The 12,794-nt window shown below is 45.7% G+C and overlaps 1 protein-coding gene and 1 long non-coding RNA gene across 9 annotated transcripts in view; one reads left to right on the top strand and one right to left on the bottom strand.

Annotated features, from left to right (window-relative positions):
- Nucleotides 1-12,794, bottom strand: part of Mgmt (O-6-methylguanine-DNA methyltransferase) — a 233,731-nt gene that overhangs the window by 21,525 nt on the left and 199,412 nt on the right. The gene's annotated exons all lie outside the window — the stretch shown is intronic.
- The window catches only part of Gm39108, a 6,241-nt gene continuing 3,267 nt past the window's right edge, over nt 9,821-12,794 (top strand). The window contains exon 1 of the long non-coding RNA XR_870032.2: nt 9,821-10,502. This is a non-coding gene — a long non-coding RNA (predicted gene, 39108). The remainder of the gene's footprint in view (nt 10,503-12,794) is intronic.

Genomic DNA, 12,794 nt, shown 5'->3' with positions numbered 1-12,794 from the left:
TGGTAGCCATAGCATCTGGCAAGCATTAAAAGCTATACAACTACCTACCTCAAAAAGCCAACATTGACATGTTAATAAACACACACACACCAAAAAGATAGGGATAAGATAAGGTGAACCCATTTCTTATTCACCTTTCCCCCAGTAGCTTTATTAATCAAAAGTTCACGAGGGAATGAATGGTCCTTTCCATTCAAAATGGCATCTTGGTCACATTTTCTGCATAATCTTTACCTCTGTAAGCTTCACCTTCAATGACCACCAATAACACTATCATGAGTTGTCTGTCAGATACAGCTCACTGAATGCAAGGTGTAGGCCTCATGGGTGTCATCTGAAACGTCAGCACTGGGAACCAGAACAGGGTCTGACTGGAGGGGTGAGAGGGTGAGTGGGAAGCAGAGGACAGTCAGGGAATAGCAGTCTTCTGAAAGAGCAGCTCTGGTCCGGCTGACATCCTGGCCTATCCTCTAGCTTGGCAAGGAGGAAGCTTGATGAGCCTTCTGCATGTACCAAAGGATGTATGTGTCTGAGGCTGCACATGATTAGGGATGTGCAGGTCCCATCAGGACCTGCTGCCGCCTCAGATCCCTACAGCCGACACCCACCAAGATCATTCGCCAACTCTACAGAGACCCACGCCTTGGTTCACTGCTGTCTCCTATCACCTCTGGCAAATTGGGTTGAACAAAGTATACATTATGTAAAGGCTTACGTAGGCCGTTTCAAGTGTCTTATGGTGAGGTATGGCCCATGGTTACTTCAGGTCATTCCATTCACATTTTCATCCGCCCCTCTCACCAGGCATTCTTCACCTTGGCACTAGGTGAGGATAGGCGCTCCATCAGATCCTCTGGTCCTTTCCCAATCATGCTATCCTCAGGGGGTCCCTCTCTGGCCTTGGCCTATGCTCTTGTGTATGGCACTGTGGGGACGTGAAGCCTGTAGTTGTAACTGTTCTGGGCTGGACACAACTGGCAAGAGGCACTCTCAAGTTTGGAAAGAGTGGACCCAAAGTGTCTGATGTGTGGCTGATCCCAGAAGACAGCACCTTCTCTGGAACTGGGGGCTCAGCTTAGAACTCCACACTCACCTTCTGCAGCTGAACACGCTAGGCTAATGGGAACATAGAGTATAAAATGATAGAATTCCCTTGGAGGACTCTGACTAAAACTGGGGTTAAGTTGGGGGAGATTGTGAGACAACACTGACCCTGTCCTGATGACAGTTAGTTGCAGTATTTCACCTTGGGGACAGGGTTCTCAGCTGGCTGGATTTGGGATACAAGTCAGCCAGTATGGAGAGGGGACATAGAATGACACGAGCCACAGTTGCACGCATCTCCACATGGCTTTGGGTGCGAGGCAGTAAGAGGGACTTCTAGTGTGACTTCAAAGGGCAAACTAGGATTTCAAGGGCTAAGGGTTTTTTTTTGTTTGTTTGATTGTTTTGGTTTGTTTGTTTGTTTGTTTGTTTGTTTTTGATACTTAAGAATAGTAGCTCTCCCTGTGGTGAGGGGGGCCTAGGAGGTGGGTGGGCTGTGAGGTCCAAATTGTCTTTAAAGCCATCCTTGCCCAATGTCTAGGGCCACCTGGATGCCTAACCCCCCTCCACCACAACTAAGAAGTAAGAGCCAGTCTGAGGAACTGGCTGTCTTCTGTCATCAAGTCAGACAATAAAGACGCTATAAAGAGATCTGGAAAGATGGAAAGTGACACAGCCTTTCTTAGAAAGCATTTGCCACAGAGTGCAGCTTCATCGAAATCTATTGGGGAGTAAATTTAGTGTTATTTTAAAATATATTAAATGATTATTGGGCTTGATTTTCAATATGATAAATGTACATATATTTAAAAAAATCTCATTTTTAAAAAGCGCCTCCCCCACCACGCCTGGCTCCTAAACAATTTTAAAGAGGCAGTGGGCTTTGGAAGAACCCATGGCCTCCAGGGTTAAGCTGAGTCCATCAGTGTAGGCTAGAGCTATGCAGGGCTTAGCACTCAGGAATGGAAATGCTCTCTGGCCTGTTCTGTCTCGTCCTAGTGCCCCAGACATAATCTCTGAGCTCATCTCACAGACAGATTACAATATTAGCCCTTAGAAACCAACCTTCTGCCTCAAGGAAGAGCCAGGAACCAGCAGGGGGTTTCACCTGCAAGTAGCATTCCCAGGAGGTAGGATGGGGCAGCCTTGAAGCTCTGCCTGGGCGGATGTGCATTTACCTCCCAGCCTCCCGAACATACTTAACAAAAGAATTATGCTTAAGACTTTAAGCACAAACTTCAGGAAGCCTACAGAGAAATGATTAAGCTATGACTGTCCGGGTGTGAATGTGAATAATTACACGTTAACACCCTCTACCACTCAAATAATTGCCATTCAGCTCGACAGACGAAGGACTGACTTTTGCACGGGGGTTAATGTCGTCAGAACAATAGCAGACATACGGAGAAATACACTGTGTAACACAGTCGGAGAGGGCAGGAGGACAAGGGGAAGAGCTGTGTTAGAGAAGGCTGACTTGGGGTCGGTACTGTACTACTGAGGTTAATCATAAAATGAAGGAAAATCAAACCAACTCTAAGGTTTCTTGCTGTCACGCCATTTGATGTCCTGGCCCCGCACAAACCTTCCTGGAGGGTCTCCTTGGGAGCACATGGCTTCTTTCCCTTCCTCAGAATGCCACAGGCTCTGCAGACGGAGGCTGCTCTGAGCTCTAAACTGGTCGCTCTGAAGGAGACACTACCTTGCCTTGCATGCTTACTGGTCTATACACAGAGGCCGTGTCCCTGTCATACCACAGAACATTCCATAGAACATCTGATTCAGTTATCGGCATTTCCCACCTTCAAGGCTCTTAGCTTCCCATAGTCAGCGACAGACAGCAAGGCTACCATTAAATCACCCTTTCCTTGTGGGGGTTTCAATGCGCTCCAAGGATGAGCACTGGGTAGCTAGGGTCAGAGCCATGTATTTCACAATAAATACTTAGAGGTTCCTAGACACACCAGTGACACTGAGCAAGACTGAGGCAGGAGGACCTTGAATTTGAGATCAGTTTAGGCTAGACTAATACTGTATTTCAAAACCCAAGAAGAAAATATAACATTAAAATAAAACCAAACCATGTCCATGACCCCCGAACCCTGAGCTATATGCAGCCCCTCCCTGTCTGTCTTGTGCATTCTATATGCAACCACTAGAAGTTTCTCTGAATGTTATTCCTGCTTCCTTGGAGGACTGGGGGTGGGAGGGTGGATAGAGTGGGTTGGGTGGGGTGGGGAGAAATTGCCACTGCTGTCAGCAGCAATCTCACACTGTAATCCCAAATTTTAGAAGAAACTTCTCTCAAAGTGGGGCAGTGCCTGACCTGCCCTTCTGGCCTCTCACACAGACACCTCCCAGTCCATGTCACCCAACTTAATTTCTAGGACACTGACAACCCCAGAGAGGGGGGATGAGTGTCTGGAATGGCCCTGAGGTATGCTGAATAATTTTTCATTGATAATCATGCCGCCGTCGCCATTAGCTAACTTTTGAAGACCAACCCAACGGAAAGGAGCCGGGCCCTTAATTTCTTAATGAATTATTCCTCACCGTAGGATGGGGATTACGCCATGGAACAGGCATCTCATTACTGACAGAGCTGTCAGAAGGACAGGCGAAAGGAAAACTGGCAGCTCTAATTTCTCTGCAGAGAAATGAGGGGCTCTTTGGGGATTAATCTCAGTACCAACATTGAGCCTCTGCCTCGGGGCAGCTGAGGAATTCAAAAGAAGTTGTGACTGAATTCTGAGCAATGGAAGCAAGCTCAAATGGGGCAGCTGACTTTGGTTTCTCACCTATTCAAATGAGGAAGAGGCTATGCAGGTGAGGGAGGGGGGAGCACACAGGGCAGGTAGCTGGGATGGCAGGCAGATGGGAAGGGGGCTGCACCTGCTCAAGAGGAAGCCCACCATGTAGGGGAGCCTGGCACACACATGGTGACTGCACTTGCATCCCTACACCTCCCTGGAGAGAATGGGATACAAAGGCCATACGAGTGGGGTGGCACACTTAACTTCTTCACTAGTTATCACATCCAGTCCCTGAAGTGGCCTTCATCAGGGAAGAGAGAGGTTCAGAGGCTGGACTTCCTCTTGTGCCCGAGGGTGGAGACTTCCATTCTATGGGGCCCTGTGGTTGTTGGGAGTGGCTCACTGCTGCGGCTGAAGAGAAATGGCCTCTCCCATGCGGAGGCAAAGGGGATTTGTCAACTCATTCCTCAGTATCACATATGGAGAATCATTCACAAAGCAGCCCCTGTATACTGACATCTGCCATGTGTCTTTGCCCTTAGAGAGCTGGGGAAGAGTGAAGTGTCCCTGCTTGGAGCTCCTCATGGCTCAATATATACCAAGACCAGAGTCTTAGGTATAGGGATGCTGGGCAGGGGCATGGCCAGAGATAGTGCTTCTGGGCAGATGGCCTTGGAGCAGGGTAGTGTGGGAAGTGGTGGTGGGAGGGGATTAGGGACCAGGGAGCCAGGTGAGGGGAGTAGGTGGGACCTGAGGGAATAGGGGTTTTTAGCTTTTTATGCTCTGACTATTTCACAGATAGAGGCAATAAGATACTAATGTGTAAGGGGCTAACATTGTTATCATCTCAGATGAGGGACCTGGTTGAATTCACCCACAGTGACTGCTGCCACTTGGGAAGTATGATATGGGGTTCACTGTCTTGTCCTGTCTCCCCTGGCAGAACCACGATAAGATCAGCTGCTGGCCTCACTCATTCCTACGGCCTTCCCAAGACCATCTCTGAACACTCCATTTGAGCAGTGTCCCCAGTAGGCTCTCCTTCAGCCTCTTTCCTCTCATTTCTATGAGTCTCTCCATCTTTTCCAGGCCACTCACCTCACAGCCCCTCTCTGTCTTCATTCTCAGGTGACTATGGGCACTTCTGACCACTACTGTGCAGTTCTGTAGTGTGTTCCCAAAGGCCCCTGTGTTGGATGTCTCAGTCCCCAGTCTGTGGCACTACAGGGAGCTGTTGTGATCTTTAACAGGAGTGGTCTTTAGGAAATGGATGTTAGCTCATTGGGGTATGTCCCTAAAGGTGCTAACGGGTCACTGGCCTTTCTCTCTCCTCTCTCTGCTACTTGGCCCCCTTCCATGTTCTCTGTTTCTATAGCCCAGTTGACCATGGACTGATCCCCAACACTGAGCCAAACGCATCCTTCCTTGTCCTAAGTCATCTTCAGCATGTGCTATAGTGTCAGGAAGCAGACTCACACTGCAGCTCCATGACAGTCCTGGGCAAACCCTTTTCAATGTTAAAAGTTCAAGGTGCCTCACTAAGTCTGTGCCTGGGAGTGGCTGAGTGAAGCAAACATGCTCTCTTCACACACTGGTTCTGTGCAGAGCACTGGGTTTCAACAGAACACATGGTAGGAAGATGATGCAGAAAACATAGTAAGCTACAGTGAGCTCCTGGGAATGGTGGTGTGGGCCCTCCGTGTCCATTAGCAGTGCAGGTTTGAGTGGTGACAGCCTCTCCTTACCACTACTGGAAAAGCAAAGCTAGGTGGATGGTCAAATAAGGGTGTAGGGGGCAGTCCAACTGGAAAAAAGTTAACATACGGCCAGACCTATGAACCCACGGGTAAGAAAGGAGCATGGAGATAGCCAAATGTGACACTTTCAAACGGCTCAAGGTTGTGCTGGAGCAAGAAGCATTGTATAGCCCCTTTCCACCCCCCCCCCCAACACACACAGAGGCGAATGCACACACATGTATGTATGCATACCAGTGGGAAGAGGGATAGAGATAACTGGGAAACACTGGGCAAACTGCCTCTTGAAATCCAGGCAATCATAGGTCATAGTCATAAGCAGATGAAAGCATCTCCAGGTTCCACAACAGCTGGGGCATCACTGAGAAACATTCATGAGCAAACGTCTTTACTTGGTTAAGTCAACAGCTACTGACAATGAAGTGGAACCAGCACGGGGCAGATGCCTGAGGATGTCACTGTGAATCCTCTGACAGCAGAAGTGGTCACTGGAGGGAACACCAAGGAACAGTGCAAGGTGACATGGTGACATGGTCACATACTCCTTACCCAACTGTCCCTTGGCAATCAGAACAGGCTACAGAGAGCAAAGGCCTGCCCTGGCTCCCTCTCCCTCACTCCTAAGACCAGCTCAGACTACAGAGTGGATGCAGAAGGCTCACTGCTGATGCTGACTGCCCCAGTACAGATTCAACATATGCTCAGGATCTCCAGAGTGCACCCCAGGTACCTCACCTTTACACAGTTCCACAGAACCCTACCCTTGACCTAAGTCTTCAACTTTCAACCCACACATCAGGGGCACAGATGACCTGCTGCAGAGTAGAAGACCCACATCACACTTAGACTCCTGCCTTTCCTGCAAGTCCCTTGGGTGTCACTTGTTTCTGGGACAGTATCCAGACATCTCCATCACCTTCTGTTCCTTCTTCACAGTCCACACTGCCCACATCCGGTATCACACACAGCCACTGGCTCTTAGGGTATTATTGTGTGTGGCATGCACTCACCAGAGCTTCTGCTGATGGTTTTTCTCAACTGCTTGATGGTAGCTGTCCCATTTGAATTGTTCTAGAAGCCATTATACTTTCTTGAACATTTGTGCCTGTTTGGCCCTCTGCCTTGGACTCTTTCCACCTGGATTTTGGCATTGCCCACACTCTCACTTCATTCTGTGTTCAGTCTCCACACCATCCCATCAGGCTCTGGCCCCGAGAGCCAGCTGGCCACTCTAGCAGACACCTACTTGCTTTCCAGAGGGTCTTCTGTGCGGCTGTGTAGTATTATCTGTTCATGGGGTGATTACTATCACCCCCAGAGCCAGCATACTTGGCCACCTTCTTCTCTGTGCCTGGGACAAGGTTGGCAGCAGAGGTCTTCAAGATATATTTCTTTTATATGTGACTTTCACAAACATGGCTGTGTCACACAGGCTTTGGTTAATGTCAGCATCCTTTTCTGCCAGCCATGTCTTCCAGTGCAGCCGGAAGGGACAGAGATGTGTCACTCAGAGAGCTGAGCACAGCTGCAGCTTTACTTGGGAACTGAAGGGCTGGGTTCATCATCTTTCTCCCGAATTTTACTTCTAGAAAGAGAAGTCCGTAACATTCACTTCTAACACACAGAAGAACCGCGCCTTCCAAGGAATATGCTCACAGTGCCTGCATTTGCTGTTCCTCATTCTAGCTGGTGCTCAACTTCACTGCCCATCTTATATTTTTACCACGTTTCAAAATCAACCGAAGACATCAGTTACTCTCAAGTTAGCTCATATGTCATTAATTAAGAGTTCAATGCCAATCTGGTTCTTTTTCTCCTTTGAGGTAGCATTTGTGTACAAGGAAACACACATCTTCAGTGGGCACCTGATGAGTTTTGACAAATACATGTACCTATGGAGCCCATGTTGTTAAGACTTATGCTGGGACATCCCTCAGGTCTCCTGTACAGGCAGTTGCTGTCTGCACACCCCAGAGGCAGTTATGCTTTTCTTTTTTTTTTTTTTCTGCCCCTGATCAGCTTTTGCTAATTGTAGAACTTCATTCTGTAAGCAAAGCAAGACATTCTGTAAGCAAAGGCCTGGCTCCTGTGCAGCCTACACCAAGACAAGCTCGTGTAGAATGCAGCTACAGTTCCACATGTCCCTGTCACTGAGCATGCAAACAGGCATTAGATGTCTGTGGACTATCTCCATTAATCCACATTCCCCCATGAGTGTTGGGTCATCCCAGGTGTTGGTAATTATAAGTAATGATACTGAGAGCAGCTTTCATATATGTGCTAAGACTAAGAATACTGGGTAAGAAGGCATGGGAGCATCCTTAACCCTAAAGATTGCTCTACCATCCAAACCCTCCAACATGCATTGGAGGAGTACTCCACATCCTCAGAGACATTTGATACTGTGAGTATTCTTCATTTCAGCCATCTGGGCCTAGGCAGGCATCCTTCATAATTGCCTTATCTGGGATTTCACCAAAGACATTCTCTAATTTCATGTGTCTCCGGGACAATTTGCATATACTGCTTCGTGAAGACAATATCCTGTCCTTGAATCTTCACATATCCCTCCAACAAACTCTTTGATGTATGCTTTATAAAGATTTCTCTCCTCTGTGTCCTGCCCATTCATTTTCTCAGTTGCTTTTACTTGCAACAATGCTGGCAGTTTCTTTCTTAACTTTATCTTTTGGGGATATGTGAAATACCTGCCTAGCCAAATCATAGCATTATCCACGATTTAAACTTTTATGCTTTAATATATTATAGAGTTTATGTTAACTTTTGATTATGGTGTGAAACAGGAATTAAGCTAGGTCATCTTTTAAAGATGGTCATCCAGTTGCTTCACTACTGTTGAGACACCTTTATTTCCCATTTATTTATTTATTTATTTATTTCAAAGATAAAATGACTGTAAAAGTATACGTGTCTATTTTTAAAAGACTTACATTTTAAGTGTCTGTGCGTATGCATTTGTGTGTGTGTGTGTGTGTGTGTGTGTGTGTGTGTGAGTGTGTGTGACTGTGTATTATGAGTGCAGTTTCTGTGGAGGCCAGAAGATGGTATCATCTTTCCTGGACTGGGGCTAACAGGTGTTTTTTGAGCTGCCTGACATGAGCTCTGGGAACCAAACTCTGACCTTCTGCCACAGCACTATGTGTTCCTCACTGCTGAGCCTTCTACCGTTGCAGCCTGCATGGGTCTCTGCTTTAAATCTGGATCCCTATCAAAGTGTCTTCAGTACCATAATTTGAAGGACGTTTTAAAATCAGGTAATGTAAGCTCTCCAACTTTTACTATCTATCTATCTATCTATCTATCTATCTATCTATCTATCTATCTATCCTTTTACAATTTCATATATACATATGGTATTCTTTGAGGTTGCAGTAGAAGAAAACCCATAGCCCTCAATTTTTATTTTCCAAGCTTTCTTTAGGTGTCCTAGGGTCTTTCTAAATATCATTGTCAGTTGGGAATTTAAAAGCCTGGTTGAGCTGAGCAATGAGAACAGCTTATAAAGAAATGACCTCTTTGCAGCATGGGTGGTTTCAGGGATAATGTGTATCTATTTTCTTAGTCTTGTTTATATGTTTCAGTAGAGAAGTATTGCATGTATTTCATATATCAACACTTTACATATGACAATATTATACTTATTTAATTTTGTTATTCCATATAATACAATAACAGAACTCATTCTTGTATATATCACCTTGTTGAATTCACTTATTTAATATTTTCAAAATTCTTTAGGATATTTTATATATCATATAGCTTAAAAACAAACACAGCTACATTTAATAATTTCTGATATATACTCCTTTTATTTCAGTTTTATATAGTACTATTTCTCTTATATTTTTGGTGTGTGTGCATGCTCATTCATGTATAACTGTGTCCAGGTGGGTACAGATATATGCTCATGTACATAGGTCAGAGGTCAACTTAGGATATCATCCTCAATTATGCTCCACCATAGGTTTTGAGAAAGTCTTTCAGTGAAGCTGGAGTTCACTGATTGGCTAGATTGGCTAGCCAGAAGGCCCCAAGGATCTTCCTGTCTCTGCCTCTCTAGTTCTGGGATGATAAATATCTACACTGGCTTCTGACAGCTGAGCAAGAGCAGGCAATCATGTCCTCATGCTTGTGTAGCCAAGAATTTACCAACAGAGCTGTCTCCTCAGATTTCCTTTCTTTTAAAGTATCTATGTCTTATAGAAAATAATTAACAGAGTCTGGCTTTTTTTTTTTTTTAAAGACAAGTCTTTTCATCTATGCCATTTTACTGGAATCTTAAGAACATTTACATTTAATGTAATTATTGATGTGGTTGGATTAGAATCTTCCAGCTCAATATTTCTCCCATCTACTCTTCCTTTCCTTGGTTTTCCTTTAGATTTGTTTTAAAAATAAGCATTTCATTTTGAGCTCTATGTCTTGGTTTTCAGTGGCAGTCTAGTATTGTTAATATGCATCATGATTTATCACCATCTACCCTTAAATAACGTCCCCACTTGCTCACAGGAACATAAGAAACATATCACAATGCATTTCCAGTCCCCAGTCCTATCTTCTGTGCTACACTTGTTATGTATTTTACTTCTACATATATTATAAAACCCCAAATAGGGAGTAATACAAAATAAATTTTACTGTGAGTAGTTGATTATTTTAAAAATAAGAATGCTGAGAAAATATTCGCCACCCTTGCCCATATATTTTCTGGGTCTAGTTATGTTCAGTGCTCTGGGAATGCTCGACAGTCAGCTCGCCAGCCGTTCTGCTTCTGCCTTGCCTTCAAAACACACTCATGACAGTATTCTGCAGGAGGCTCAAGGGGACACCAGACTCCTGGAACTCCTTCTCAGCCCAGCTCCCTCTTCTTCCGCCACCTGCCCACAGATGGCAGTCAGCTGGGACACTAGACAGATGACTATCACAGGTACAGTAGCAACAGCAGCAGTTTTAAAGGCAAAATCTGGGGAAAACTGCCATGTCCACTGACAGTGGACAGGGGAAAACGGATGGGTATTTGTAACATGGGATTTTCCACAGTAGCTTAAGACATTGGTGGTCTCTGTAGGACTTTAAATATCTGTTTTCATAAACACATTGATTGAAAGAAGCAACTCAGGAAGACACTGATATTCTGCTCATTTAAATGATAAGCTTGGTGCTGGAAAGGGGAGGGGCCATGCAGGGCTGGGGCCTTGGGTAGGCCTTGCAGTGCTGGTTGGAGCACATGTGGCTGGCTCTTTATTGTTTGCACTTCACATATGTGTTCTAGAACTGCTCTAGGGAAGCTCTGACAGTCCTGTCTCATGACAGCAATAACTCAGCAAACATCTATCATGTGACCTCTTTCTCCCATGTTCACAACAAGAGTGGGGTACAGAAGAGACATGAGCATACCTGGTGCCTACAGCCTGAGGGTCACAGGGACAAGATGTATGTTCAACCTCTAGGGGAAATGCTGGAAATACAGCACTCTGGGTCACAGGGCAACTAAGTGGCAGCACCATGGCTGAAGGGGGGAGGCGATACTCAGCTGAGCATTATGTGTCCCTCATCACTGCTTCCTGCAACTCATTTTGTCCAGTACACAGTGAAGAATTGATGCCGAGGACTCTGAAAGGAGTAAATAGCAGAGTGAAAGCCAGGAGCAGTGGAAACATTCAGGGAAAAGCACCCCACAGGCTGGATGGTTACGTGGTCCCTGTAGAATTGGGGAAGAGCAACTACAGAGTGGAGAAAGACTGTGCATGCTGACTTAGAGAACCAGACTCAGGCCCAGCCATACCATGTCACCGGCAGTAGCCTGCCAGAGGGTGCAAGTTATGACCTTTCGGGACCAGTAGTCCCTTCAAGCATTCACTTAACTTTTTATTACATTTTTAAATGGGATATGTATCTGGGCATATATATAGGCATGGGCATGCCATGGAATGTATGTGAAAGTCAGAGGACATTGAAGGACTTGTGTCTCTCCTTTCACTATCCCAAGTCATCAAGGGTGGCAGCAAGAACTTTTGGCTGCAGACTCATCTCATGGGTCTTTGAGAAGCCATTTGTGATCTAGGACTTCACAATGCACAAGGAAACGAACTTATCGGTTGCAGGATATTCTTTCCCAAGTGAAAGTCATAATTGTCTCCAGCACTTATTTACGAGAGGGATACTATCCCAAATGCTCTCTGAAAAGCTGCAGGACTGTGGCAACCACATTCCTATAGCCAGTAACACACAGCAAACAGAAGGAACATAGGTAAGCTCAAAGGAGGTGCAGAATGACCCCTCATCATGGAGGCTGAGGCTTCTATGAGTTTCAGATCATGCAGATCTCAGTGCTGAGAGTCACTCCAGACTGTGGATTCTTGAAAGGACATATCTGGAGCCTTACAGTGGTTCTTGTGCTAGGTCATGACAGCTTTCTATAGCACAACTACTGTTTTCACTCAGGATGTTAGTGACTTAGGAGGTGTTAGGCCCAGAAAGGGGAACTAAATGAATAAATTCAAGCCCTTCCCTAAGGATCTCAGAGTACAACACATTGGGAGGGCCTTTCTGAAGTGAAGAAGTTCACAGGATTCTTATCCCATCAGGCTGGTATCCTTAGGAAGTCAGGTTGATGCTAGAGATGAGAAAAGGTTGCAGAAAGATGGTTGTAGGACGGCCATTTCTTCTAAGGCAACTCAAAAGCAGAGACCTTGGAAGAAATCAGCCCTGTTGACACCTTGGTCCTGGGTTCTCAGCCTCCAGAGCTCTGAGAAGTTTGTAGCACTTTATTCTGGCAGTCCAGAGAACAGAGAGGTTCCCGGAGGTCATGAGGTCAGGGGCAGTTTAGGCAATGTCACCGTATTCTATACTACACAGCCACACCAATGGGTTCAACTCCCAAGGGCTTTGCTGACAGGGTCCTAGGCAGAGGTGATATGCTCAGTTCCAAGACATCTTGATAGGTACCTGCTTGCAGATGTCCAAAACTAGCCAAAACCAAAACCAACTAACTAACTAACTAACCAATCAACCAAAAAGGTATGCTACTCCCTGGGCATCTCCTCAAGAGTCAGCCATCCAGTGTCTACTTTGAGATAAGAGAAGTAGTAACTGCTCAGAGGCACTGGCTGTGATAAATGCATGAACTTGTCTGAGGAGGACAGACAAATGCCTACTCACTCAGAGTGCGTTCCAACAACAGGCCAAAGGAAAAACCTCCTAGCCTAGTTTGGTGAAG

The sequence above is a fragment of the Mus musculus genome, chromosome 7 (genome assembly GCF_000001635.26).
Source record: "Mus musculus strain C57BL/6J chromosome 7, GRCm38.p6 C57BL/6J".
NCBI classification, from domain to species: Eukaryota; Metazoa; Chordata; class Mammalia; order Rodentia; family Muridae; genus Mus; species Mus musculus.
The sequence above is the reverse complement of the archived record's forward strand: the minus strand, read 5'-3'. Positions and strand labels throughout refer to the sequence as shown.